The sequence below is a fragment of the Phalangium opilio genome, unplaced genomic scaffold (genome assembly GCF_054372755.1).
Source record: "Phalangium opilio isolate 3A_F unplaced genomic scaffold, DU_Popi_V2 ptg000505l_1, whole genome shotgun sequence".
In the NCBI taxonomy this organism is placed as follows: Eukaryota; Metazoa; Arthropoda; class Arachnida; order Opiliones; family Phalangiidae; genus Phalangium; species Phalangium opilio.
Window position 1 is genome coordinate 1048312 of NW_028324239.1, and position 26046 is coordinate 1074357.

General features: G+C 47.2%; 17 non-coding genes across 17 annotated transcripts; all 17 read right to left on the reverse strand.

Annotated features, from left to right (window-relative positions):
• Window positions 1-21: 21 nt before the first annotated feature.
• TRNAN-GUU (transfer RNA asparagine (anticodon GUU)) lies at window positions 22-94 on the reverse strand. The gene has a single exon. It is a non-coding gene; the product is annotated as a tRNA-Asn (tRNA).
• A 4873-nt stretch (window positions 95-4967) lies between these two features.
• Window positions 4968-5040, reverse strand: TRNAN-GUU (transfer RNA asparagine (anticodon GUU)). The gene has a single exon. It is a non-coding gene; the product is annotated as a tRNA-Asn (tRNA).
• A 1694-nt stretch (window positions 5041-6734) lies between these two features.
• TRNAN-GUU (transfer RNA asparagine (anticodon GUU)) lies at window positions 6735-6807 on the reverse strand. The gene has a single exon. It is a non-coding gene; the product is annotated as a tRNA-Asn (tRNA).
• Window positions 6808-7909: 1102 nt separating this feature from the next.
• On the reverse strand, window positions 7910-7982 carry TRNAN-GUU (transfer RNA asparagine (anticodon GUU)). The gene has a single exon. It is a non-coding gene; the product is annotated as a tRNA-Asn (tRNA).
• A 1249-nt stretch (window positions 7983-9231) lies between these two features.
• Window positions 9232-9304, reverse strand: TRNAN-GUU (transfer RNA asparagine (anticodon GUU)). Its single transcript has one exon. It is a non-coding gene; the product is annotated as a tRNA-Asn (tRNA).
• Window positions 9305-10854: 1550 nt separating this feature from the next.
• Window positions 10855-10927, reverse strand: TRNAN-GUU (transfer RNA asparagine (anticodon GUU)). Its single transcript has one exon. It is a non-coding gene; the product is annotated as a tRNA-Asn (tRNA).
• A 1551-nt stretch (window positions 10928-12478) lies between these two features.
• Window positions 12479-12551, reverse strand: TRNAN-GUU (transfer RNA asparagine (anticodon GUU)). The gene has a single exon. It is a non-coding gene; the product is annotated as a tRNA-Asn (tRNA).
• A 222-nt stretch (window positions 12552-12773) lies between these two features.
• Window positions 12774-12846, reverse strand: TRNAN-GUU (transfer RNA asparagine (anticodon GUU)). Its single transcript has one exon. It is a non-coding gene; the product is annotated as a tRNA-Asn (tRNA).
• A 1250-nt stretch (window positions 12847-14096) lies between these two features.
• On the reverse strand, window positions 14097-14169 carry TRNAN-GUU (transfer RNA asparagine (anticodon GUU)). The gene has a single exon. It is a non-coding gene; the product is annotated as a tRNA-Asn (tRNA).
• A 222-nt stretch (window positions 14170-14391) lies between these two features.
• Window positions 14392-14464, reverse strand: TRNAN-GUU (transfer RNA asparagine (anticodon GUU)). The gene has a single exon. It is a non-coding gene; the product is annotated as a tRNA-Asn (tRNA).
• Window positions 14465-14685: 221 nt separating this feature from the next.
• Window positions 14686-14758, reverse strand: TRNAN-GUU (transfer RNA asparagine (anticodon GUU)). The gene has a single exon. It is a non-coding gene; the product is annotated as a tRNA-Asn (tRNA).
• A 1992-nt stretch (window positions 14759-16750) lies between these two features.
• TRNAN-GUU (transfer RNA asparagine (anticodon GUU)) lies at window positions 16751-16823 on the reverse strand. Its single transcript has one exon. It is a non-coding gene; the product is annotated as a tRNA-Asn (tRNA).
• Window positions 16824-17045: 222 nt separating this feature from the next.
• Window positions 17046-17118, reverse strand: TRNAN-GUU (transfer RNA asparagine (anticodon GUU)). Its single transcript has one exon. It is a non-coding gene; the product is annotated as a tRNA-Asn (tRNA).
• A 221-nt stretch (window positions 17119-17339) lies between these two features.
• TRNAN-GUU (transfer RNA asparagine (anticodon GUU)) lies at window positions 17340-17412 on the reverse strand. Its single transcript has one exon. It is a non-coding gene; the product is annotated as a tRNA-Asn (tRNA).
• A 662-nt stretch (window positions 17413-18074) lies between these two features.
• TRNAN-GUU (transfer RNA asparagine (anticodon GUU)) lies at window positions 18075-18147 on the reverse strand. Its single transcript has one exon. It is a non-coding gene; the product is annotated as a tRNA-Asn (tRNA).
• Window positions 18148-18369: 222 nt separating this feature from the next.
• TRNAN-GUU (transfer RNA asparagine (anticodon GUU)) lies at window positions 18370-18442 on the reverse strand. The gene has a single exon. It is a non-coding gene; the product is annotated as a tRNA-Asn (tRNA).
• A 221-nt stretch (window positions 18443-18663) lies between these two features.
• TRNAN-GUU (transfer RNA asparagine (anticodon GUU)) lies at window positions 18664-18736 on the reverse strand. The gene has a single exon. It is a non-coding gene; the product is annotated as a tRNA-Asn (tRNA).
• Window positions 18737-26046: the final 7310 nt, after the last annotated feature.

The following is a 26046-nucleotide window of genomic DNA, read 5'->3' on the forward strand; positions in this document are numbered from 1 at the left end:
ACATTTGAGATCCCATAACACCGCTCCCGGGTGGGCTCGAACCACCAACCTTTCGGTTAACAGCCGAACGCGCTAACCATTGCGCCACGGAAGCCCAAAAAATAAATGTTCGTCAGGTATTGTGGAAAAACTTTGCCTTTTTACGTTACATTCGAGACTTCACAACACCGCTCCCGGGTGGGCTCGAACCACCAACCTTTCGGTTAACAGCCGAACGCGCTAACCATTGCGCCAAGGAAGCCCAAAAATTAAATGTTCGTCAGGTATTGTGGAAAAACTCTGACTTTTTACGTTATATTTGAGATCCCATAACACCGCTCCCGGGTGGGCTCGAACCACCAACCTATTGGTTAACAGCCGAACGCGCTAACCATTGAGCCACGGAAGCTCAGAAATTAAATGGTTGTCAGGTATTGTGGAAAAGTTATGACTTTTCACGCTACATCAGAGACCCCACAACACCTCTCCCGGGTGGGCTCAACCACCAACCTTTCGGTTAACAGCTAAACGCGCTGCGCGCTAACCATTGCGCCACGGAAGCCCAAAAATTAAATGTTCGTCAGGTATTGTGGAAAAACTCTGACTTTCTACGTTACATTTGAGATTCCATAACACCGCTCCCGGGTGGGCTCGAACCACCAACCTTTCGGTTAACAGCTGAACGCGCTAACCATTGCGCCACGGAAGCCCAAAAATTAAATGTTCGTCAGGTATTGTGGAAAAACTCTGACTTTTTACGTTACATTTGAGATCCCATAACACCGCTTTCGGGTGTGCTCGAACCACCAACCTATTGGTTAACAGCCTAACGCGCTAACCATTGAGCCACGGAAGCTCAGAAATTGAATGGTTGTCAGGTATTGTGGAAAAGTTATGACTTTTCACGCAACATCTGAGACCCCACAACACCTCTCCCGGGTGGGCTCGAGCCACCAACCTTACGTTACATTTGAGACTTCACAACACCGCTCCCGGGTGGGCTCGAACCACCAACCTATTGGTTAACAGCCGAACGCGCTAACCATTGAGCCACGGAAGCTCAGAAATTGAATAGTTGTCAGGTATTGTGGAAAATTATGACTTTTCACGCTACATCTGAGACCCCACAACACCTCTCCTGGGTGGGCTCGAACCAACAACCTTTCGGTTAACAGCCGAACGCGCTAACCATTGCGCTACGGAAGCCCAAAAAATAAATGGTTGTCAGGTATTGAGGAAAAATTATGACTTTTCACGCTACATTTGAGACCCCACAACACTTCTCCTGGGTGGGCTCCAACCACCAACCTTTTGGTTAACATCCGAACGCGCTAACCATGGAGCCAAAGAAGCTCAGAAATGAAATGGTCTTCAGCTATTGTGGAAAAACTCTGACTTTTACCAGGAGCAGATGACAAAGGAGTCTCGGACGCTAGCTTCCATAATGTAGAGGGCAATGGGATCCGCGAACGTCACGGTTATTAACCAAAATCATTACGCCAGTGCCACCTCTCGTAGGAAATTTGAGCTTTATTTTCCAACCAATAGCGTGGCTGCAAAGTCTCGAAAGGAGATCTGGGAAATCGCGTCTGGATCCTCTCTTTAAAATTACGTATCGTCTGCTTATAATTAGCCTAGGATTAACGGGTATTAGAGTTAAAATATGGATTTCAACGGCTTTTTAATCTTTTTTTTAGACTAAAATTGATAATGAAAAGCCCAGCGAGTAACGTATGTACATTATTAAAAACCTAAAATGTGTTTCAGTTATTTTTTTCTAAATTTCTTCTTGAATTAAATGATAGCTACAAGAGGTTGGGAAAAGTAATCACTCACGATCTTTTAAAGCCCAAAAAGTAAGAGACAGTGATTTCGTTTCCAACCTCTTGTAGCAGTCAATTAATTCAAAAGAAATACGGAATATTTTGGCCCTAAAACACATATATAACATTGTGTTTCGGCATCTTTTAAAACCTTGCTTTTATCTTTTGAAAACCCGACCCCAATCATTCCAGTGGGCACAAATTGTTAATTAAGCCTTACCTGGGTTTCTCTGCTAGTTTGGACTTAATTTGACTATTTAGTAGGTTTAAAGTCACAAAATGTAGTCTTATCTTTTATCTTAATACCAACGGTTACAGCTGTTTGAATAAAGTAATTATATTGTGTATATTTATGTCGCGATCGGATAAGACGAACCTGAGTAGCCACCTTTAGTCCGTTATTACAAAAACATTCCCAGCAGACTTTGGTGCCAGATATAATCCACCAAAAGCATCGTCTGCTATAATGTCTGATAGCGCCTCTATGGCAAACGATACCGCTACAGCTGTGACGTACGCGGGTGCCATTGCCCTCTATATTGTGTTAGCTAGCGTCCGAGACTCCTTTGTCATCTGCTCCTGCTTTTACCTTACATTTGAGATCCCATAACACCGCTCCCGGGTGGGCTCGAACCACCAACATTTTGGTTAACAGCCGAACGCGCTAACCATTGCGCCACGGAAGCCCAAAAATTAAATGGTCGTCAGGTATTGTGGAAAAACTTTGGCTTTTTACGTTACATTTGAGATCCCACAACACCGCTCCCGGATGGGCTCGAACAACCAACCTATTGGTTAACAGCCGAACGCTCTAACCATTGAGCCACGGAAGCTCAGAAATTAAATGGTTGCCAGGTATTATGGAAAAGTTATGACTTTTCACGCTACATCTGAGACTCCACAACACCTCTCCCGGGTGGGCTCGAACCACCAACCTTTTTGTGGAAAAGTTTTGACTTTTCACGCTACATCTGAGACCCCACAACACCTCTCCCGGGTGGGCTCGAACCACCAACCTTTCGGTTAACAGCTGAACGCGCTAACCATAGGGCCACGGAAGCCCAAAAATAAAATGTTCGTCAGGTATTGTGGAAAAACTTTGGCTTTTTACGTTACATTTGAGATCCCACTACACCGCTCCCGGGTGGGCTCGAACCACCAACCTATTGGTTAACAGCCGAACGCTCTAACCATTGAGCCACGGAAGCTCAGAAATTAAATGGTTGTCAGGTATTGTGGGAAAACTTTGGCTTTTTACGTTACATTTGAGATCTCACAACACCACTCCCGGGTGGGCTCGAACCACCAACCTATTGGTTAACAGCCGAACGCGATAACCATTGAGCCATGGGAGCTCAGAAATAAATGGTTGTCACGTATTGTGGAAAAACTTTGGCTTTTTACGTTACATTTGAGACTTCACAACACCGCTCCCGGGTGGGCTCGAACCACCAACCTTTGGGTTAACAGCCGAACGCGCTAACCATTGCGCTACGGAAGCCCAAAAAATAAATGGTCGTCAGGTATTGTGGAAAAACTTTGGCTTTTTAAGTTACATTTGAGACTCCACAACACCTCTCCCGGGTGGGCTCGAACCACCAACCTTTCGGTTAACATCCGAACGCGCTAACCATGGAGCCAAAGAAGCTCAGAAATGAAATAGTCTTCAGCTATTGTGGAAAAACTCTAACTTTTTACGTTTCATTTGAGATCCCATAACACCGCTCCCGTGTGGGCTCGAACCACCAACCTATTGGTTAACATCCGAACGCGATAACCATTGAGCCACGGGAGCTCAGAAATTAAATGGTTGTCACGTATTGTGGAAAAGTTTTGACTTTTTACGCTACATCTGAGACTCCACAACACCTCTTCCGGGTGGGCTCGAACCACCAACCTTTCGGTTAACAGCCGAACGCGCTAACCATTGAGCCACGGAATCTCAGAAATTAAATGGTTGTCAGGTATTGTGGAAAAACTTTGCCTTTTTACGTTACATTTGAGACTTCACAACACCGCTCCCGGGTGGGCTCGAACCACCAACCTATTGGTTAACAGCCGAACGCGCTAACCATTGAGCCACGGAAGCTCAGAAATTGAATGTTTGTCAGGTATTGTGGAAAAGTTATGACTTTTCACGCTACATCTGACCACCAACCTATTGGTTAACATCCGAACGCGCTAACCATGGAGCCAAAGAAGCTCAGAAATGAAATGGTCTTCAGCTATTGTGGAAAAACTCTGACTATTTACCTTACATTTGAGATCCCATAACACCGCTCCCGGGTGGGCTCGAACCACCAACATTTTGGTTAACAGCCGAACGCGCTAACCATTGCGCCACGGAAGCCCAAAAATTAAATGGTCGTCAGGTATTGTGGAAAAACTCTGACTTTTTACGTTACATTCGAGACTTCACAACACCGCTCTCGGGTGGGCTCGAACCACCAACCTTTCGGTTAACAGACGAACGCGCTAACCATTGCGCCAAGGAAGCCCAAAAATTAAATGTTCGTCAGGTATTGTGGAAAAACTCTGACTTTTTACGTTACATTTGAGATCCCATTACACCGCTCCCGGGTGGGCTCGAACCACCAACCTATTGGTTAACAGCCGAACGCGCTAACCATTGAGCCACGGAAGCTCAGAAATTAAATGGTTGTCAGGTATTGTGGAAAAGTTATGACTTTTCACGCTACATCAGAGACCCCACAACACCTCTCGCGGGTGGGCTCAACCACCAACCTTTCGGCTTACAGCTGAACGCGCTGCGCGCTAACCATTGCGCCACGGAAGCCCAAAAATTAAATGTTCGTCAGGTATTGTGGAAAAACTCTGACTTTCTACGTTACATTTGAGATCCCATAACACCGCTCCCGGGTGGGCTCGAACCACCAACCTTTCGGTTAACAGCCGAACGCGCTAACCATTGAGCCACGGAAGCTCTGAAATTAAATGGTTGTCAGGTATTGTGGAAAAGTTATGACTTTTCACGCTACATCAGAGACTCCACAACACCTCTCCCGGGTGGGCTCGAACCACCAACCTTTTGGTTAACATCCGAACGCGCTAACCATGGAGCCAAAGAAGCTCGGAAATGAAATGGTCTTCAGCTATTGTAGAAAAACTCTGACTTTTTACCTTACATTTGAGATCCCATAACACCGCTCCCGGGTGGGCTCGAACCACCAACCTTTCGGTTAACAGCCGAACGCGCTAACCATTGCGCCACGGAAGCCCAAAAATTAAATGTTCGTCAGGTATTGTGGAAAAACTCTGACTTTTTACGTTACATTTGAGATCCCATAACACCGCTCCCGGCTGGGCTCGAACCACCAACCTTTCGGTTAACAGCCGAACGCGCTAACCATTGCGCCACGGAAGCCCAAAAAAAATGTTCGTCAGGTATTGTGGAAAAACTTAGCCTTTTTACATTACATTTGAGACTTCACAAAACCGCTCCCGGGTGGGCTCGAACCACCAACCTTTTGGTTAACATCCGAACGCGCTAACCATGGGGCCAAAGAAGCTCAGAAATGAAATGGTCTTCAGCTATTGTAGAAAAACTCTGACTTTTTACCTTACATTTGAGATCCCATAACACCGCTCCCGGGTGGGCTCGAACCACCAACCTAATGGTTAACAGCCGAACGCACTAACCATTGAGCCACGGAAGCTCAGAAGTTAAATGGTCGTTAGGTATTGTGGAAAAACTCTGATTTTTTACGTTACATTCGAGACTTCACAACACCGCTCCCGGGTGGGCTCGAACCACCAACCTTTCGGTTAACAGCCGAACGCGCTAACCATTGCGCCAAGGAAGCCCAAAAATTAAATGTTCGTCAGGTATTGTGGAAAAACTCTGACTTTTTACGTTACATTTGAGATCCCATAACACCGCTCCCGGGTGGGCTCGAACCAACAACCTATTGGTTAACAGCCGAACGCGCTAACCATTGAGCCACGGAAGCTCAGAAATTAAATGGTTGTCAGGTATTGTGGAAAAGTTATGACTTTTCACGCAACATCAGAGACCCCAAAACACCTCTCCCGGGTGAGCTCAACCACCAACCTTTCGGTTAACAGCTGAACGCGCTGCGCGCTAACCATTGCGCCACGGAAGCCCAAAAATTAAATGTTCGTCAGGTATTGTGGAAAAACTCTGACTTTCTACGTTACATTTGAGATCCCATAACACCGCTCCCGGGTGGGCTCGAACCACCAACCTTTCGGTTAACAGCTGAACGCGCTAACCATTGCGCCACGGAAGCCCAAAAATTAAATGTTCGTCAGGTATTGTGGAAAAACTCTGACTTTTTACGTTACATTTGAGATCCCATAACACCGCTTTCGGGTGTGCTCGAACCACCAACCTATTGGTTAACAGCCTAACGCGCTAACCATTGAGCCACGGAAGCTCAGAAATTGAATGGTTGTCAGGTATTGTGGAAAAGTTATGACTTTTCACGCCACATCTGAGACCCCACAACACCTCTCCCGGGTGGGCTCGAGCCACCAACCTTTCGGTTAACAGCCGAACGCGCTAACCATTGCGCCAAGGAAGCCCAAAAATTAAATGTTCGTCAGGTATTGTGGAAAAACTCTGACTTTTTACGTTACATTTGAGACCCCACAACACCTCTCCCGGGTGGGCTCGAACCACCAACCTTTCGGTTAACAGCCGAAAGCGCTAACCATTGAGCCACGGAAGCTCAGAAATTAAATGGTTTTTAGGTATTGTGGAAAAACTCTGACTTTTTACGTTACATTTGAGATCCCATAACACCGCTCCCGGGTGGGTTCGAACCACCAACGTTTCGGTTAACAGCCGAACGCGCTAACCATTGCGCCACGGAAGCCCAAAAAATCAATGTTCGTCAGGTATTGTGGAAAAACTTTGCCTATTTACGTTACATTCGAGACTTCACACACCGCTCCCGGGTGGGCTCGAACCACCAACCTTTCGGTTAACAGCCGAACGCGCTAACCATTGCGCCACGGAAGCCCAAAAATTAAATGTTCGTCAGGTATTGTGGAAAAACTCTGACTTTTTACGTTACATTTGAGATCCCATACCACCGCTCCCGGGTGGGCTCGAACCACCAACCTATTGGTTAACAGCCGAACGCGCTAACCATTGCGCCACGGAAGCCCAAAAATTAAATGTTCGTCAGGTATTGTGGAAAAACTCTGACTTTTTACGTTACATTTGAGATCCCATAACACCGCTTTCGGGTGTGCTCGAACCACCAACCTATTGGTTAACAGCCTAACGCGCTAACCATTGAGCCACGGAAGCTCAGAAATTGAATGGTTGTCAGGTATTGTGGAAAAGTTATGACTTTTCACGCCACATCTGAGACCCCACAACACCTCTCCCGGGTGGGCTCGAGCCACCAACCTTTCGGTTAACAGCCGAACGCGCTAACCATTGCGCCAAGGACGCCCAAAAATTAAATGTTCGTCAGGTATTGTGGAAAAACTCTGACTTTTTACGTTACATTTGAGATCCCATAACACCTCTCCCGGGTGGGCTCGAACTACCAACCTATCGGTTAACAGCCGAACGCGCTAACCATTGAGCCACGGAAGCTCAGAAATTGAATGGTTGTCAGGTATTATGGAAAAGTTATGACTTTTCACGCTACATCTGAGACCCCACATTACCTCTCCTGGGTGGGCTCGAACCACCAACCTTTCGGTTAACAGCTGAACGCGCTAAAAAATGCGCCACAGAAGCCCAAAAATTAAGTGTTCGTCAGGTATTGTGGAAAAACTCTGACTTTCTACGTTACATTTGAGACCCCACAACACCTCTCCCGGGTGGGCTCGAACCACCAACCTTTCGGTTAACAGCCGAAAGCGCTAACCATTGAGCCACGGAAGCTCAGAAATTAAATGGTTTTTAGGTATTGTGGAAAAACTCTGACTTTTTACGTTACATTTGAGATCCCATAACACCGCTCCCGGGTGGGTTCGAACCACCAACGTTTCGGTTAACAGCCGAACGCGCTAACCATTGCGCCACGGAAGCCCAAAAAATCAATGTTCGTCAGGTATTGTGGAAAAACTTTGCCTATTTACGTTACATTCGAGACTTCACACACCGCTCCCGGGTGGGCTCGAACCACCAACCTTTCGGTTAACAGCCGAACGCGCTAACCATTGCGCCACGGAAGCCCAAAAATTAAATGTTCGTCAGGTATTGTGGAAAAACTCTGACTTTTTACGTTACATTTGAGATCCCATACCACCGCTCCCGGGTGGGCTCGAACCACCAACCTATTGGTTAACAGCCGAACGCGCTAACCATTGCGCCACGGAAGCCCAAAAATTAAATGTTCGTCAGGTATTGTGGAAAAACTCTGACTTTTTACGTTACATTTGAGATCCCATAACACCGCTTTCGGGTGTGCTCGAACCACCAACCTATTGGTTAACAGCCTAACGCGCTAACCATTGAGCCACGGAAGCTCAGAAATTGAATGGTTGTCAGGTATTGTGGAAATGTTATGACTTTTCACGCCACATCTGAGACCCCACAACACCTCTCCCGGGTGGGCTCGAGCCACCAACCTTTCGGTTAACAGCCGAACGCGCTAACCATTGCGCCAAGGACGCCCAAAAATTAAATGTTCGTCAGGTATTGTGGAAAAACTCTGACTTTTTACGTTACATTTGAGATCCCATAACACCTCTCCCGGGTGGGCTCGAACTACCAACCTATCGGTTAACAGCCGAACGCGCTAACCATTGAGCCACGGAAGCTCAGAAATTGAATGGTTGTCAGGTATTATGGAAAAGTTATGACTTTTCACGCTACATCTGAGACCCCACATTACCTCTCCTGGGTGGGCTCGAACCACCAACCTTTCGGTTAACAGCTGAACGCGCTAAAAAATGCGCCACAGAAGCCCAAAAATTAAATGTTCGTCAGGTATTGTGGAAACACTATGACTTTTTACGTTACATTTGAGATCCCAAAACACCTCTCCCGGGTGGGCTCGAACCACCAACCTTTCGGTTAAAAGCTGAACGCGCTAACCATTGCGCCACGGAAGCCCAAAAATTAAGTGTTCGTCAGGTATTGTGGAAAAACTCTGACTTTTTACGTTACATTTGAGACCCCACAACACCTCTCCCGGGTGGGCTCGAACCACCAACCTTTCGGTTAACAGCCGAAAGCGCTAACCATTGAGCCACGGAAGCTCAGAAATTAAATGGTTCTTAGGTATTGTGGAAAAACTCTGACTTTTTACGTTACATTTGAGATCCCATAACACCGCTCCCGGGTGGGTTCGAACCACCAACGTTTCGGTTAACAACCGAACGCGCTAACCATTGCGCCACGGAAGCTCAAAAAATCAATGTTCGTCAGGTATTGTGGAAAAACTTTGCCTATTTACGTTACATTCGAGACTTCACACACCGCTCCCGGGTGGGCTCGAACCACCAACCTTTCGGTTAACAGCCGAACGCGCTAACCATTGCGCCACGGAAGCCCAAAAATTAAATGTTCGTCAGGTATTGTGGAAAAACTCTGACTTTTTACGTTACATTTGAGATCCCATACCACCGCTCCCGGGTGGGCTCGAACCACCAACCTATTGGTTAACAGCCGAACGCGCTAACCATTGAGCCACGGAAGCTCAGAAATTAAATGGTTGTCAGGTATTGTGGAAAAGTTATGACTTTTCACGCTACATCAGAGACCCCACAACACCTCTCCCGGGTGGGCTCGAACCACCAACCTTTCGGTTAACAGCTGAACGCGCTGCGCGCTAACCATTGCGCCACGGAAGCCCAAAAATTAAATGTTCGTCAGGTATTGTGGAAAAACTCTGACTTTTTACGTTAAATTTAAGAACCCATAACACCGCTCCCGGGTGGGCTCGAACCACCAACCTATTGGTTAACAGCCGAAAGCGCTAACCATTGCGCCACGGAAGCCCAAAAATTAAATGTTCGTCAGGTATTGTGGAAAAACTCTGATTTTTTACGTTACATTTGAGATCCCATAACACCGCTTTCGGGTGTGCTCGAACCACCAACCTATTGGTTAACAGCCTAACGCGCTAACCATTGAGCCACGGAAGCTCAGAAATTGAATGGTTGTCAGGTATTGTGGAAAAGTTATGACTTTTCACGCAACATCTGAGACCCCACAACACCTCTCCCGGGGGGGCTCGAGCCACCAACCTTTCGGTTAACAGCTGAACGCGCTAACCATTGCGCCACGGAAGCCCAAATATTAAATGTTCGTCAGCTATTGTGGAAAAACTCTGACTTTTTACGTTACATTTGAGATCCCATAACACCTCTCCCGGGTGGGCTCGAACTACCAACCTATCGGTTAACAGCCGAACGCGCTAACCATTGAGCCACGGAAGCTCAGAAATTGAATGGTTGTCAGGTATTATGGAAAAGTTATGACTTTTCACGCTACATCTGAGACCCCACATTACCTCTCCTGGGTGGGCTCGAACCACCAACCTTTCGGTTAACAGCTGAACGCGCTAAAAAATGCGCCACAGAAGCCCAAAAATTAAATGTTCGTCAGGTATTGTGGAAACACTATGACTTTTTACGTTACATTTGAGATCCCAAAACACCTCTCCCGGGTGGGCTCGAACCACCAACCTTTCGGTTAAAAGCTGAACGCGCTAACCATTGCGCCACGGAAGCCCAAAAATTAAGTGTTCGTCAGGTATTGTGGAAAAACTCTGACTTTTTACGTTACATTTGAGACCCCACAACACCTCTCCCGGGTGGGCTCGAACCACCAACCTTTCGGTTAACAGCCGAAAGCGCTAACCATTGAGCCACGGAAGCTCAGAAATTAAATGGTTTTTAGGTATTGTGGAAAAACTCTGACTTTTTACGTTACATTTGAGATCCCATAACACCGCTCCCGGGTGGGTTCGAACCACCAACGTTTCGGTTAACAGCCGAACGCGCTAACCATTGCGCCACGGAAGCTCAAAAAATCAATGTTCGTCAGGTATTGTGGAAAAACTTTGCCTATTTACGTTACATTCGAGACTTCACACACCGCTCCCGGGTGGGCTCGAACCACCAACCTTTCGGTTAACAGCCGAACGCGCTAACCATTGCGCCACGGAAGCCCAAAAATTAAATGTTCGTCAGGTATTGTGGAAAAACTCTGACTTTTTACGTTACATTTGAGATCCCATACCACCGCTCCCGGGTGGGCTCGAACCACCAACCTATTGGTTAACAGCCGAACGCGCTAACCATTGAGCCACGGAAGCTCAGAAATTAAATGGTTGTCAGGTATTGTGGAAAAGTTATGACTTTTCACGCTACATCAGAGACCCCACAACACCTCTCCCGGGTGGGCTCGAACCACCAACCTTTCGGTTAACAGCTGAACGCGCTGCGCGCTAACCATTGCGCCACGGAAGCCCAAAAATTAAATGTTCGTCAGGTATTGTGGAAAAACTCTGACTTTTTACGTTAAATTTAAGAACCCATAACACCGCTCCCGGGTGGGCTCGAACCACCAACCTATTGGTTAACAGCCGAAAGCGCTAACCATTGCGCCACGGAAGCCCAAAAATTAAATGTTCGTCAGGTATTGTGGAAAAACTCTGATTTTTTACGTTACATTTGAGATCCCATAACACCGCTTTCGGGTGTGCTCGAACCACCAACCTATTGGTTAACAGCCTAACGCGCTAACCATTGAGCCACGGAAGCTCAGAAATTGAATGGTTGTCAGGTATTGTGGAAAAGTTATGACTTTTCACGCAACATCTGAGACCCCACAACACCTCTCCCGGGGGGGCTCGAGCCACCAACCTTTCGGTTAACAGCTGAACGCGCTAACCATTGCGCCACGGAAGCCCAAATATTAAATGTTCGTCAGCTATTGTGGAAAAACTCTGACTTTTTACGTTACATTTGAGATCCCATAACACCGATCCCGGGTGGGCTCGAACCACCAACCTATTAGATAACAGCCGAACGCGCTAACCATTGAGCCACGGAAGCTCAGAAATTGAATGGTTTTCAGGTATTGTGGAAAAACTCTGACTTTTTACGTTACACTTGAGATCCCATAACACCGCTTCCGGGTGGGCTCGAACAACCAACCTTTCGGTTAACAGCTGAATACGCTAACCATTGCGCCATGGAAGCCCAAAAATTAAATGTTCGTTAGTCATTGTGGAAAAACTCTGACTTTTTACGTTACATTTGAGATCCCATAACACCGCTCCCGGGTGGGCTCGAACCACCAACCTTCCGGGTAACAGCTGAACGCGCTAACCATTGCGCCACGGAAGCCCAAAAATTAAATGTTCGTCAGGTATTGTGGAAAAACTCTGACTTTTTACGTTACATTTGAGATCCCATAACACCGCTCCCGGGTGGGCTCGAACCACCAACCTATTGGTTAACAGCCGAACGCGCTAACCATTGAGCCACGGAAGCTCAGAAGTTAAATGGTCGTTAGGTATTGTGGAAAAACTCTGACTTTTTACGTTACATTTGAGATCCCATAACACCGCTCCCGGGTGGGCTCGAACCACCAACCTTTCGGTTAACAGCCGAATGCGCTAACCATTGCGCCACGGAAGCCCTAAAAATAAATGTTCGTCAGGTATTGTGGAAAAACTTTGCCTTTTTACGTTACATTTGAGTCTTCACAACACCGCTCCCGGGTGGGCTCGAACCACCAACCTTTCGGTTAACAGCCGAACGCGCTAACCATTGCGCCACGGAAGCCCAAAAATTAAATGTTCGTCAGGTATTGTGGAAAAACTCTGACTTTTTTACGTTACATTTGAGATCCCATAACACCGCTCCCGGGTAGGCTCGAACCACCAACCTATTAGTTAACAGCCGAACGCGCTAACCATTGAGCCACGGAAGCTCAGAAGTTAAATGGTCGTTAGGTATTGTGGAAAAACTCTGACTTTTTACGTCACATTTGAGATCCCATAACACCGCTCCCGGGTGGGCTCGAACCACCAACCTTTCGGTTAACAGCCGAACGCGCTAACCATTGCGCCACGGAAGCCCAAAAAATAAATGTTCGTCAGGTATTGTGGAAAAACTTTGCCTTTTTACGTTACATTCGAGACTTCACAACACCGCTCCCGGGTGGGCTCGAACCACCAACCTTTCGGTTAACAGCCGAACGCGCTAACCATTGCGCCAAGGAAGCCCAAAAATTAAATGTTCGTCAGGTATTGTGGAAAAACTCTGATTTTTTACGTTACATTTGAGATCCCATAACACCGCTTTCGGGTGTGCTCGAACCACCAACCTATTGGTTAACAGCCTAACGCGCTAACCATTGAGCCACGGAAGCTCAGAAATTGAATGGTTGTCAGGTATTGTGGAAAAGTTATGACTTTTCACGCAACATCTGAGACCCCACAACACCTCTCCCGGGGGGGCTCGAGCCACCAACCTTTCGGTTAACAGCTGAACGCGCTAACCATTGCGCCACGGAAGCCCAAATATTAAATGTTCGTCAGCTATTGTGGAAAAACTCTGACTTTTTACGTTACATTTGAGATCCCATAACACCGATCCCGGGTGGGCTCGAACCACCAACCTATTAGATAACAGCCGAACGCGCTAACCATTGAGCCACGGAAGCTCAGAAATTGAATGGTTTTCAGGTATTGTGGAAAAACTCTGACTTTTTACGTTACACTTGAGATCCCATAACACCGCTTCCGGGTGGGCTCGAACAACCAACCTTTCGGTTAACAGCTGAATACGCTAACCATTGCGCCATGGAAGCCCAAAAATTAAATGTTCGTTAGTCATTGTGGAAAAACTCTGACTTTTTACGTTACATTTGAGATCCCATAACACCGCTCCCGGGTGGGCTCGAACCACCAACCTTCCGGGTAACAGCTGAACGCGCTAACCATTGCGCCACGGAAGCCCAAAAATTAAATGTTCGTCAGGTATTGTGGAAAAACTCTGACTTTTTACGTTACATTTGAGATCCCATAACACCGCTCCCGGGTGGGCTCGAACCACCAACCTATTGGTTAACAGCCGAACGCGCTAACCATTGAGCCACGGAAGCTCAGAAGTTAAATGGTCGTTAGGTATTGTGGAAAAACTCTGACTTTTTACGTTACATTTGAGATCCCATAACACCGCTCCCGGGTGGGCTCGAACCACCAACCTTTCGGTTAACAGCCGAATGCGCTAACCATTGCGCCACGGAAGCCCTAAAAATAAATGTTCGTCAGGTATTGTGGAAAAACTTTGCCTTTTTACGTTACATTTGAGTCTTCACAACACCGCTCCCGGGTGGGCTCGAACCACCAACCTTTCGGTTAACAGCCGAACGCGCTAACCATTGCGCCACGGAAGCCCAAAAATTAAATGTTCGTCAGGTATTGTGGAAAAACTCTGACTTTTTTACGTTACATTTGAGATCCCATAACACCGCTCCCGGGTAGGCTCGAACCACCAACCTATTAGTTAACAGCCGAACGCGCTAACCATTGAGCCACGGAAGCTCAGAAGTTAAATGGTCGTTAGGTATTGTGGAAAAACTCTGACTTTTTACGTCACATTTGAGATCCCATAACACCGCTCCCGGGTGGGCTCGAACCACCAACCTTTCGGTTAACAGCCGAACGCGCTAACCATTGCGCCACGGAAGCCCAAAAAATAAATGTTCGTCAGGTATTGTGGAAAAACTTTGCCTTTTTACGTTACATTCGAGACTTCACAACACCGCTCCCGGGTGGGCTCGAACCACCAACCTTTCGGTTAACAGCCGAACGCGCTAACCATTGCGCCAAGGAAGCCCAAAAATTAAATGTTCGTCAGGTATTGTGGAAAAACTCTGACTTTTTACGTTACATTTGAGATCCCATAACACCGCTCCCGGGTGGGCTCGAACCACCAACCTTTCGGTTAACAGCCGAACGCGCTAACCATTGCGCCACGGAAGCCCAAAAAATAAATGTTCGTCAGGTATTGTGGAAAAACTTTGCCTTTTTACGTTACATTCGAGATCCCATAACACCGATCCCGGGTGGGCTCGAACCACCAACCTATTAGATAACAGCCGAACGCGCTAACCATTGAGCCACGGAAGCTCAGAAATTGAATGGTTTTCAGGTATTGTGGAAAAACTCTGACTTTTTACGTTACACTTGAGATCCCATAACACCGCTTCCGGGTGGGCTCGAACAACCAACCTTTCGGTTAACAGCTGAATACGCTAACCATTGCGCCATGGAAGCCCAAAAATTAAATGTTCGTTAGTCATTGTGGAAAAACTCTGACTTTTTACGTTACATTTGAGATCCCATAACACCGCTCCCGGGTGGGCTCGAACCACCAACCTTCCGGGTAACAGCTGAACGCGCTAACCATTGCGCCACGGAAGCCCAAAAATTAAATGTTCGTCAGGTATTGTGGAAAAACTCTGACTTTTTACGTTACATTTGAGATCCCATAACACCGCTCCCGGGTGGGCTCGAACCACCAACCTATTGGTTAACAGCCGAACGCGCTAACCATTGAGCCACGGAAGCTCAGAAGTTAAATGGTCGTTAGGTATTGTGGAAAAACTCTGACTTTTTACGTTACATTTGAGATCCCATAACACCGCTCCCGGGTGGGCTCGAACCACCAACCTTTCGGTTAACAGCTGAACGCGCTGCGCGCTAACCATTGCGCCACGGAAGCCCAAAAATTAAATGTTCGTCAGGTATTGTGGAAAAACTCTGACTTTTTACGTTAAATTTAAGAACCCATAACACCGCTCCCGGGTGGGCTCGAACCACCAACCTATTGGTTAACAGCCGAAAGCGCTAACCATTGCGCCACGGAAGCCCAAAAATTAAATGTTCGTCAGGTATTGTGGAAAAACTCTGATTTTTTACGTTACATTTGAGATCCCATAACACCGCTTTCGGGTGTGCTCGAACCACCAACCTATTGGTTAACAGCCTAACGCGCTAACCATTGAGCCACGGAAGCTCAGAAATTGAATGGTTGTCAGGTATTGTGGAAAAGTTATGACTTTTCACGCAACATCTGAGACCCCACAACACCTCTCCCGGGGGGGCTCGAGCCACCAACCTTTCGGTTAACAGCTGAACGCGCTAACCATTGCGCCACGGAAGCCCAAATATTAAATGTTCGTCAGCTATTGTGGAAAAACTCTGACTTTTTACGTTACATTTGAGATCCCATAACACCGATCCCGGGTGGGCTCGAACCACCAACCTATTAGATAACAGCCGAACGCGCTAACCATTGAGCCACGGAAGCTCAGAAATTGAATGGTTTTCAGGTATTGTGGAAAAACTCTGACTTTTTACGTTACACTTGAGATCCCATAACACCGCTTCCGGGTGGGCTCGAACAACCAACCTTTCGGTTAACAGCTGAATACGCTAACCATTGCGCCATGGAAGCCCAAAAATTAAATGTTCGTTAGTCATTGTGGAAAAACTCTGACTTTTTACGTTACATTTGAGATCCCATAACACCGCTCCCGGGTGGGCTCGAACCACCAACCTTCCGGGTAACAGCTGAACGCGCTAACCATTGCGCCACGGAAGCCCAAAAATTAAATGTTCGTCAGGTATTGTGGAAAAACTCTGACTTTTTACGTTACATTTGAGATCCCATAACACCGCTCCCGGGTGGGCTCGAACCACCAACCTATTGGTTAACAGCCGAACGCGCTAACCATTGAGCCACGGAAGCTCAGAAGTTAAATGGTCGTTAGGTATTGTGGAAAAACTCTGACTTTTTACGTTACATTTGAGATCCCATAACACCGCTCCCGGGTGGGCTCGAACCACCAACCTTTCGGTTAACAGCCGAATGCGCTAACCATTGCGCCACGGAAGCCCTAAAAATAAATGTTCGTCAGGTATTGTGGAAAAACTTTGCCTTTTTACGTTACATTTGAGTCTTCACAACACCGCTCCCGGGTGGGCTCGAACCACCAACCTTTCGGTTAACAGCCGAACGCGCTAACCATTGCGCCACGGAAGCCCAAAAATTAAATGTTCGTCAGGTATTGTGGAAAAACTCTGACTTTTTTACGTTACATTTGAGATCCCATAACACCGCTCCCGGGTAGGCTCGAACCACCAACCTATTAGTTAACAGCCGAACGCGCTAACCATTGAGCCACGGAAGCTCAGAAGTTAAATGGTCGTTAGGTATTGTGGAAAAACTCTGACTTTTTACGTCACATTTGAGATCCCATAACACCGCTCCCGGGTGGGCTCGAACCACCAACCTTTCGGTTAACAGCCGAACGCGCTAACCATTGCGCCACGGAAGCCCAAAAAATAAATGTTCGTCAGGTATTGTGGAAAAACTTTGCCTTTTTACGTTACATTCGAGACTTCACAACACCGCTCCCGGGTGGGCTCGAACCACCAACCTTTCGGTTAACAGCCGAACGCGCTAACCATTGCGCCAAGGAAGCCCAAAAATTAAATGTTCGTCAGGTATTGTGGAAAAACTCTGACTTTTTACGTTACATTTGAGATCCCATAACACCGCTCCCGGGTGGGCTCGAACCACCAACCTTTCGGTTAACAGCCGAACGCGCTAACCATTGCGCCACGGAAGCCCAAAAAATAAATGTTCGTCAGGTATTGTGGAAAAACTTTGCCTTTTTACGTTACATTCGAGATCCCATAACACCGATCCCGGGTGGGCTCGAACCACCAACCTATTAGATAACAGCCGAACGCGCTAACCATTGAGCCACGGAAGCTCAGAAATTGAATGGTTTTCAGGTATTGTGGAAAAACTCTGACTTTTTACGTTACACTTGAGATCCCATAACACCGCTTCCGGGTGGGCTCGAACAACCAACCTTTCGGTTAACAGCTGAATACGCTAACCATTGCGCCATGGAAGCCCAAAAATTAAATGTTCGTCAGGTATTGTGGAAAAACTCTGACTTTTTACGTTACATTTGAGATCCCATAACACCGCTCCCGGGTGGGCTCGAACCACCAACCTATTGGTTAACAGCCGAACGCGCTAACCATTGAGCCACGGAAGCTCAGAAGTTAAATGGTCGTTAGGTATTGTGGAAAAACTCTGACTTTTTACGTTACATTTGAGATCCCATAACACCGCTCCCGGGTGGGCTCGAACCACCAACCTTTCGGTTAACAGCCGAATGCGCTAACCATTGCGCCACGGAAGCCCTAAAAATAAATGTTCGTCAGGTATTGTGGAAAAACTTTGCCTTTTTACGTTACATTTGAGTCTTCACAACACCGCTCCCGGGTGGGCTCGAACCACCAACCTTTCGGTTAACAGCCGAACGCGCTAACCATTGCGCCACGGAAGCCCAAAAATTAAATGTTCGTCAGGTATTGTGGAAAAACTCTGACTTTTTTACGTTACATTTGAGATCCCATAACACCGCTCCCGGGTAGGCTCGAACCACCAACCTATTAGTTAACAGCCGAACGCGCTAACCATTGAGCCACGGAAGCTCAGAAGTTAAATGGTCGTTAGGTATTGTGGAAAAACTCTGACTTTTTACGTCACATTTGAGATCCCATAACACCGCTCCCGGGTGGGCTCGAACCACCAACCTTTCGGTTAACAGCCGAACGCGCTAACCATTGCGCCACGGAAGCCCAAAAAATAAATGTTCGTCAGGTATTGTGGAAAAACTTTGCCTTTTTACGTTACATTCGAGACTTCACAACACCGCTCCCGGGTGGGCTCGAACCACCAACCTTTCGGTTAACAGCCGAACGCGCTAACCATTGCGCCAAGGAAGCCCAAAAATTAAATGTTCGTCAGGTATTGTGGAAAAACTCTGACTTTTTACGTTACATTTGAGATCCCATAACACCGCTCCCGGGTGGGCTCGAACCACCAACCTTTCGGTTAACAGCCGAACGCGCTAACCATTGCGCCACGGAAGCCCAAAAAATAAATGTTCGTCAGGTATTGTGGAAAAACTTTGCCTTTTTACGTTACATTCGAGATCCCATAACACCGATCCCGGGTGGGCTCGAACCACCAACCTATTAGATAACAGCCGAACGCGCTAACCATTGAGCCACGGAAGCTCAGAAATTGAATGGTTTTCAGGTATTGTGGAAAAACTCTGACTTTTTACGTTACACTTGAGATCCCATAACACCGCTTCCGGGTGGGCTCGAACAACCAACCTTTCGGTTAACAGCTGAATACGCTAACCATTGCGCCATGGAAGCCCAAAAATTAAATGTTCGTTAGTCATTGTGGAAAAACTCTGACTTTTTACGTTACATTTGAGATCCCATAACACCGCTCCCGGGTGGGCTCGAACCACCAACCTTCCGGGTAACAGCTGAACGCGCTAACCATTGCGCCACGGAAGCCCAAAAATTAAATGTTCGTCAGGTATTGTGGAAAAACTCTGACTTTTTACGTTACATTTGAGATCCCATAACACCGCTCCCGGGTGGGCTCGAACCACCAACCTATTGGTTAACAGCCGAACGCGCTAACCATTGAGCCACGGAAGCTCAGAAGTTAAATGGTCGTTAGGTATTGTGGAAAAACTCTGACTTTTTACGTTACATTTGAGATCCCATAACACCGCTCCCGGGTGGGCTCGAACCACCAACCTTTCGGTTAACAGCCGAACGCGCTAACCATTGCGCCACGGAAGCCCAAAAAATAAATGTTCGTCAGGTATTGTGGAAAAACTTTGCCTTTTTACGTTACATTCGAGACTTCACAACACCGCTCCCGGGTGGGCTCGAACCACCAACCTTTCGGTTAACAGCCGAACGCGCTAACCATTGCGCCAACGAAGCCCAAAAATTAAATGTTCGTCAGGTATTGTGGAAAAACTCTGACTTTTTACGTTACATTTGAGATCCCATAACACCGCTCCCGGGTGGGCTCGAACCACCAACCTTTCGGTTAACAGCCGAACGCGCTAACCATTGCGCCACGGAAGCCCAAAAAATAAATGTTCGTCAGGTATTGTGGAAAAACTTTGCCTTTTTACGTTACATTCGAGACTTCACAACACCGCTCCCGGGTGGGCTCGAACCACCAACCTTTCGGTTAACAGCCGAACGCGCTAACCATTGCGCCAAGGAAGCCCAAAAATTAAATGTTCGTCAGGTATTGTGGAAAAACTCTGACTTTTTACGTTACATTTGAGATCCCATAACACCGCTCCCGGGTGGGCTCGAACCACCAACCTATTGGTTAACAGCCGAACGCGCTAACCATTGAGCCACGGAAGCTCAGAAGTTAAATGGTCGTTAGGTATTGTGGAAAAACTCTGACTTTTTACGTTACATTTGAGATCCCATAACACCGCTCCCGGTTTGGGCTCGAACCACCAACCTTTCGGTTAACAGCCGAACGCGCTAACCATTGCGCCACGGAAGCCCTAAAAATAAATGTTCGTCAGGTATTGTGGAAAAACTTTGCCTTTTTACGTTACATTTGAGTCTTCACAAAACCGCTCCCGGGTGGGCTCGAACCACCAACCTTTCGGTTAACAGCCGAACGCGCTAACCATTGCGCCACGGAAGCCCAAAAATTAAATGTTCGTCAGGTATTGTGGAAAAACTCTGACTTTTTTACGTTACATTTGAGATCCCATAACACCGCTCCCGGGTAGGCTCGAACCACCAACCTATTGGTTAACAGCCGAACGCGCTAACCATTGAGCCACGGAAGCTCAGAAGTTAAATGGTCGTTAGGTATTGTGGAAAAACTCTGACTTTTTACGTCACATTTGAGATCCCATAACACCGCTCCCGGGTGGGCTCGAACCACCAACCTTTCGGTTAACAGCCGAACGCGCTAACCATTGCGCCACGGAAGCCCAAAAAATAAATGTTCGTCAGGTATTGTGGAAAAACTTTGCCTTTTTACGTTACATTCGAGACTTCACAACACCGCTCCCGGGTGGGCTCGAACCACCAACCTTTCGGTTAACAGCCGAACGCGCTAACCATTGCGCCAAGGAAGCCCAAAAATTAAATGTTCGTCAGGTATTGTGGAAAAACTCTGACTTTTTACGTTATATTTGAGATCCCATAACACCGCTCCCGGGTGGGCTCGAACCACCAACCTATTGGTTAACAGCCGAACGCGCTAACCATTGAGCCACGGAAGCTCAGAAATTAAATGGTTGTCAGGTATTGTGGAAAAGTTATGACTTTTCACGCTACATCAGAGACCCCACAACACCTCTCCCGGGTGGGCTCAACCACCAACCTTTCGGTTAACAGCTAAACGCGCTGCGCGCTAACCATTGCGCCACGGAAGCCCAAAAATTAAATGTTCATCAGGTATTGTGGAAAAACTCTGACTTTCTACGTTACATTTGAGATTCCATAACACCGCTCCCGGGTGGGCTCGAACCACCAACCTTTCGGTTAACAGCTGAACGCGCTAACCATTGCGCCACGGAAGCCCAAAAATTAAATGTTCGTCAGGTATTGTGGAAAAACTCTGACTTTTTACGTTACATTTGAGATCCCATAACACCGCTTTCGGGTGTGCTCGAACCACCAACCTATTGGTTAACAGCCTAACGCGCTAACCATTGAGCCACGGAAGCTCAGAAATTGAATGGTTGTCAGGTATTGTGGAAAAGTTATGACTTTTCACGCAACATCTGAGACCCCACAACACCTCTCCCGGGTGGGCTCGAGCCACCAACCTTTCGTTACATTTGAGACTTCACAACACCGCTCCCGGGTGGGCTCGAACAACCAACCTTTCGGTTAACAGCTGAATACGCTAACCATTGCGCCATGGAAGCCCAAAAATTAAATGTTCGTTAGTCATTGTGGAAAAACTCTGACTTTTTACGTTACATTTGAGATCCCATAACACCGCTCCCGGGTGGGCTCGAACCACCAACCTATTGGTTAACAGCCGAACGCGCTAACCATTGAGCCACGGAAGCTCAGAAATTAAATGGTTGTCAGGTATTGTGGAAAAGTTATGACTTTTCACGCTACATCAGAGACCCCACAACACCTCTCCCGGGTGGGCTCAACCACCAACCTTTCGGTTAACAGCTAAACGCGCTGCGCGCTAACCATTGCGCCACGGAAGCCCAAAAATTAAATGTTCATCAGGTATTGTGGAAAAACTCTGACTTTCTACGTTACATTTGAGATTCCATAACACCGCTCCCGGGTGGGCTCGAACCACCAACCTTTCGGTTAACAGCTGAACGCGCTAACCATTGCGCCACGGAAGCCCAAAAATTAAATGTTCGTCAGGTATTGTGGAAAAACTCTGACTTTTTACGTTACATTTGAGATCCCATAACACCGCTTTCGGGTGTGCTCGAACCACCAACCTATTGGTTAACAGCCTAACGCGCTAACCATTGAGCCACGGAAGCTCAGAAATTGAATGGTTGTCAGGTATTGTGGAAAAGTTATGACTTTTCACGCAACATCTGAGACCCCACAACACCTCTCCCGGGTGGGCTCGAGCCACCAACCTTTCGTTACATTTGAGACTTCACAACACCGCTCCCGGGTGGGCTCGAACAACCAACCTTTCGGTTAACAGCTGAATACGCTAACCATTGCGCCATGGAAGCCCAAAAATTAAATGTTCGTTAGTCATTGTGGAAAAACTCTGACTTTTTACGTTACATTTGAGATCCCATAACACCGCTCCCGGGTGGGCTCGAACCACCAACCTTCCGGGTAACAGCTGAACGCGCTAACCATTGCGCCACGGAAGCCCAAAAATTAAATGTTCGTCAGGTATTGTGGAAAAACTCTGACTTTTTACGTTACATTTGAGATCCCATAACACCGCTCCCGGGTGGGCTCGAACCACCAACCTATTGGTTAACAGCCGAACGCGCTAACCATTGAGCCACGGAAGCTCAGAAGTTAAATGGTCGTTAGGTATTGTGGAAAAACTCTGACTTTTTACGTTACATTTGAGATCCCATAACACCGCTCCCGGGTGGGCTCGAACCACCAACCTTTCGGTTAACAGCCGAACGCGCTAACCATTGCGCCACGGAAGCCCTAAAAATAATTGTTCGTCAGGTATTGTGGAAAAACTTTGCCTTTTTACGTTACATTTGAGTCTTCACAACACCGCTCCCGGGTGGGCTCGAACCACCAACCTTTCGGTTAACAGCCGAACGCGCTAACCATTGCGCCACGGAAGCCCAAAAATTAAATGTTCGTCAGGTATTGTGGAAAAACTCTGACTTTTTTACGTTACATTTGAGATCCCATAACACCGCTCCCGGGTAGGCTCGAACCACCAACCTATTGGTTAACAGCCGAACGCGCTAACCATTGAGCCACGGAAGCTCAGAAATTAAATGGTTGTCAGGTATTTTGGAAAAGTTATGACTTTTCACGCTACATCAGAGACCCCACAACACCTCTCCCGGGTGGGCTCAACCACCAACCTTTCGGTTAACAGCTAAACGCGCTGCGCGCTAACCATTGCGCCACGGAAGCCCAAAAATTAAATGTTCATCAGGTATTGTGGAAAAACTCTGACTTTCTACGTTACATTTGAGATTCCATAACACCGCTCCCGGGTGGGCTCGAACCACCAACCTTTCGGTTAACAGCTGAACGCGCTAACCATTGCGCCACGGAAGCCCAAAAATTAAATGTTCGTCAGGTATTGTGGAAAAACTCTGACTTTTTACGTTACATTTGAGATCCCATAACACCGCTTTCGGGTGTGCTCGAACCACCAACCTATTGGTTAACAGCCTAACGCGCTAACCATTGAGCCACGGAAGCTCAGAAATTGAATGGTTGTCAGGTATTGTGGAAAAGTTATGACTTTTCACGCAACATCTGAGACCCCACAACACCTCTCCCGGGTGGGCTCGAGCCACCAACCTTTCGTTACATTTGAGACTTCACAACACCGCTCCCGGGTGGGCTCGAACAACCAACCTTTCGGTTAACAGCTGAATACGCTAACCATTGCGCCATGGAAGCCCAAAAATTAAATGTTCGTTAGTCATTGTGGAAAAACTCTGACTTTTTACGTTACATTTGAGATCCCATAACACCGCTCCCGGGTGGGCTCGAACCACCAACCTTCCGGGTAACAGCTGAACGCGCTAACCATTGCGCCACGGAAGCCCAAAAATTAAATGTTCGTCAGGTATTGTGGAAAAACTCTGACTTTTTACGTTACATTTGAGATCCCATAACACCGCTCCCGGGTGGGCTCGAACCACCAACCTATTGGTTAACAGCCGAACGCGCTAACCATTGAGCCACGGAAGCTCAGAAGTTAAATGGTCGTTAGGTATTGTGGAAAAACTCTGACTTTTTACGTTACATTTGAGATCCCATAACACCGCTCCCGGGTGGGCTCGAACCACCAACCTTTCGGTTAACAGCCGAACGCGCTAACCATTGCGCCACGGAAGCCCTAAAAATAATTGTTCGTCAGGTATTGTGGAAAAACTTTGCCTTTTTACGTTACATTTGAGTCTTCACAACACCGCTCCCGGGTGGGCTCGAACCACCAACCTTTCGGTTAACAGCCGAACGCGCTAACCATTGCGCCACGGAAGCCCAAAAATTAAATGTTCGTCAGGTATTGTGGAAAAACTCTGACTTTTTTACGTTACATTTGAGATCCCATAACACCGCTCCCGGGTAGGCTCGAACCACCAACCTATTGGTTAACAGCCGAACGCGCTAACCATTGAGCCACGGAAGCTCAGAAATTAAATGGTTGTCAGGTATTTTGGAAAAGTTATGACTTTTCACGCTACATCAGAGACCCCACAACACCTCTCCCGGGTGGGCTCAACCACCAACCTTTCGGTTAACAGCTAAACGCGCTGCGCGCTAACCATTGCGCCACGGAAGCCCAAAAATTAAATGTTCATCAGGTATTGTGGAAAAACTCTGACTTTCTACGTTACATTTGAGATTCCATAACACCGCTCCCGGGTGGGCTCGAACCACCAACCTTTCGGTTAACAGCTGAACGCGCTAACCATTGCGCCACGGAAGCCCAAAAATTAAATGTTCGTCAGGTATTGTGGAAAAACTCTGACTTTTTACGTTACATTTGAGATCCCATAACACCGCTTTCGGGTGTGCTCGAACCACCAACCTATTGGTTAACAGCCTAACGCGCTAACCATTGAGCCACGGAAGCTCAGAAATTGAATGGTTGTCAGGTATTGTGGAAAAGTTATGACTTTTCACGCAACATCTGAGACCCCACAACACCTCTCCCGGGTGGGCTCGAGCCACCAACCTTTCGTTACATTTGAGACTTCACAACACCGCTCCCGGGTGGGCTCGAACAACCAACCTTTCGGTTAACAGCTGAATACGCTAACCATTGCGCCATGGAAGCCCAAAAATTAAATGTTCGTTAGTCATTGTGGAAAAACTCTGACTTTTTACGTTACATTTGAGATCCCATAACACCGCTCCCGGGTGGGCTCGAACCACCAACCTTCCGGGTAACAGCTGAACGCGCTAACCATTGCGCCACGGAAGCCCAAAAATTAAATGTTCGTCAGGTATTGTGGAAAAACTCTGACTTTTTACGTTACATTTGAGATCCCATAACACCGCTCCCGGGTGGGCTCGAACCACCAACCTATTGGTTAACAGCCGAACGCGCTAACCATTGAGCCACGGAAGCTCAGAAGTTAAATGGTCGTTAGGTATTGTGGAAAAACTCTGACTTTTTACGTTACATTTGAGATCCCATAACACCGCTCCCGGGTGGGCTCGAACCACCAACCTTTCGGTTAACAGCCGAACGCGCTAACCATTGCGCCACGGAAGCCCTAAAAATAAATGTTCGTCAGGTATTGTGGAAAAACTTTGCCTTTTTACGTTACATTTGAGTCTTCACAACACCGCTCCCGGGTGGGCTCGAACCACCAACCTTTCGGTTAACAGCCGAACGCGCTAACCATTGCGCCACGGAAGCCCAAAAATTAAATGTTCGTCAGGTATTGTGGAAAAACTCTGACTTTTTTACGTTACATTTGAGATCCCATAACACCGCTCCCGGGTAGGCTCGAACCACCAACCTATTGGTTAACAGCCGAACGCGCTAACCATTGAGCCACGGAAGCTCAGAAGTTAAATGGTCGTTAGGTATTGTGGAAAAACTCTGACTTTTTACGTCACATTTGAGATCCCATAACACCGCTCCCGGGTGGGCTCGAACCACCAACCTTTCGGTTAACAGCCGAACGCGCTAACCATTGCGATACGGA